We start from the raw sequence: 3029 nt of genomic DNA, 5'->3' as shown, positions 1-3029 counted from the left end.
CATCATACCTGGTTAAAAAAAAAAAAAAGGAGGGGGTAGATTTCAAAGGGAAGCGCTAGATCAGAGCGCCAAACACCAGCCAGCCGCAGCGGAGCCCAGCCCAGCCCAGCCCTCAGGGAGTTGCAAACCATGGAATCCGAATCCTGATATGTCCCTGCTGCCTCTCCCAGGGTGGAGAGCAAGAAGGGCCCTGGGGTCTCCCCAGGGAAGATGGGAGTGGGGAGAAGACACAAAACTCTAGGGTTACAAAGCCAGCTAGACTCAGGTGTCTCAAAAGGAGTTTGGCCACAGACACTGTTTCTCTCCCCTTGCCTCCCACGCAGAGGGCCTGCGCCACAGCCCTGACAGCTGGCTTCCTGAGAGTTATGGCTCTACAGTGATGGGTGGCTTCGTTAAGACAAAAGCCATACAACTGCCTGCCTCAGAACTATTGCTCCCCAGCCCCACATGCTCTTTTCAAGGCAAGGCCTGAGCACTGAATGGCTGGTGCAACAGAGGCAGATGTCCCCCTCCCCAAGCATCTGTTGGGCTGCCACCCCTTTTGTTAGCTCCTCCTAGGGCAACCCTAAAAGGCAAATGTCCGACCATTTCATCTGCCTTGAGGCTGCCAATTTGGAAAAGGCACATTTGCTCATGGTTTTACTTCAAGTTGATTTTAATAAGTCGCTGGGGAAGGGGGGGAAGGGGCGGGAAGCTGGTTTTGTTTGAGGTGTTTAGTTTTTGTTCAATCATGACCCTTATCATTGCCTTTAAAAATGTGTTGACATACCAGCTGGGAAGGCTGGAGGCTGGGCACAGTCACAAGATCAGAGCAGAAATGGGGTGAGGTTTACATTACAAATAAATTGAAGAGGAAACAGATAATCTGACAGGACAAAACATACTGAACTTTTAGGACCCAAGCCCTAGATCGTGTTTTTATAAAAAAGACTTGGTTGCTCTGATCTAAAAAAAAAAAAAAAAAAATCAAAGGCAATGAAAAACATGATCTTAATCGGTAGGAAAAAACACAGGTTGTAAGGTTTGTAGTTAACGCTGAGTCTGGCCTGCCTGGGAATTCTTTTTTTTTTTAAAGATTTTATTTATTTCTTTATTTTCCCCCCAAAGCCCCAGTAGATAGTTGTATGTCGTAGCTGCACATCCTTCTAGTTGCTGTATGTGGGACGCCGCCTCAGCATGGCCTGAGAAGCGGTGTGTCGCTGCGCCCCCGGGATCCGAACCCGGGCCGCCAGCAGCGGAGCGCGCGCACCTAACCGCCAAGCCACCAGGCCGGCCCTGCCTGGGAATTCTGAATGCTTCAATGGCTTGGGCTGGGGTCCCCTTGGGAACACAGAAAACAATAGCTCCCTTTCCGTGATTTCTTTTTCCTTTGCAGTTGGATTTAGAGGTGTCGCTGTAATTAGGCCCTGGCCATTGATGTCTTCGTCTTGCAGTAAATAAGGCACGGGTTTATATGCTTGCCGGCTTGAATAGCAGCACTGTATAGTGCACGAGCACAGTTTGTTGTCATGTGGACTGGGGGTAGAATCCCACTTACTAGCTGGGTTCTTGGGCAAATTACCTAATCTATTTTCTATCTATAAATTAATGATAATACCACCTATCTCAGAAGATTGCTGTGAAATTCATGCAAAATAACATACTAAGTGCCTGGGCATAGTGGGCATTTAAAAAAAAGCTAGTTCTTCTTCCCTCAGGTTGGGAAGAGAAGGCTATGAAGTCCCGTAGTCCCATCTACTAAAATTTGCCATCTTATTCCACCACCTCAATCCTAGTCTTTTAGCATAGCTAATTACATGTCTCCAAGGCATTGAGGAGGTAAATAAATCCTAAATATCATAGCTCTTCAATTCCAGTACTCTTATGAAGTCCCTGGTCTTCTCGAATTACTAAAGTTGCCCAATAAAGAGTTTGGAAAGGCCCTGACAAGATGCCCATCAATTAAACAACAGCTGTTTCCAGATCTTTGAAAGTCAAAATGTTTCCCACACTCCTGGGCAGCTCCCCCAGTAGGACTTGCCTTCTGCGGCACCTTCAAGCTGGGTCCATATTAGCCCTGTGCTGAAAGCAAATTGACAACAGTCCAGGCCTGTTAGTGAAGCCAACAGTAAAGCCATTTAGAGAGAGAATCCAGATTTCCAGAGGAGGGGATAAGAGTTGTAGAAAAGGGACAATAATTATAGTTTACAAAGAAGAACAGGTTTTCTTAAATTTTGAGAGACTAGCAGGTCAGCCTTTTCAAACCAATGGGCCCCCAAACCGTTGGGTGTATTTGTTAAAACGGCACATATGTTTTATGTGTTTTTCTGTTTGTATTTAATATTTAGCAATACAAAATGGAGGAAGAAACCTTAGTTTCCAAATAAGAAACTTAAATTTAATCACGTCTTTAAAACCATTTAATCTTATTTCTAGATGAACTCACAAGCATCAAAAGACAAATTCACAATCCAGAATTGTTTATAATAGCCAAACCTGGACACCAACTCAATATCCATTAGTCAGGGACCAACTAGTTATCATACACACAATGGACTATTGTGCAGACATTAAAAATAATGATCTGTATCTTGACAACTAGTGATCCACTACATATTGCTAGGCAAGAAAAGCTCATTATAGAAGATCATGTATAATATGACCTCATTTGGAAGAAGTGCAGCAGTTCTCAAACTTTCAGGTCTCAGTAGTCCTGGACACTCAAAAATTATTGAGGACCCCAAAGAACCTTTGTTTATGAGAGATATATAGATATAATTTACAGTACTTGAAAATAAAACTAAGCCTGCCTCTCAATTTTGCTGTGAATCTAAAACTCCTCTAAAAAAATATCTTCCTAAAAAACCTAAGAATTAAAAAAATGTTTACCTTAAAAATAACAATACTGTGGGGCCAGCCCAGTGGTGTAGTGGTTGGGTTCACACGCTCTGCTTCAGCGGCTCAGGGTTCACAGGTTCGGATCCCTGGTGCAGACCTACACACCACCATCAAGCCATGCTGTGGCGGTGTCCCACATACAAAATAGAGGA

The sequence above is a fragment of the Diceros bicornis genome, chromosome 6, assembly GCF_020826845.1.
Source record: "Diceros bicornis minor isolate mBicDic1 chromosome 6, mDicBic1.mat.cur, whole genome shotgun sequence".
Classification (NCBI taxonomy): Eukaryota; Metazoa; Chordata; class Mammalia; order Perissodactyla; family Rhinocerotidae; genus Diceros; species Diceros bicornis.
This window is presented reverse-complemented; position numbering follows the sequence as displayed.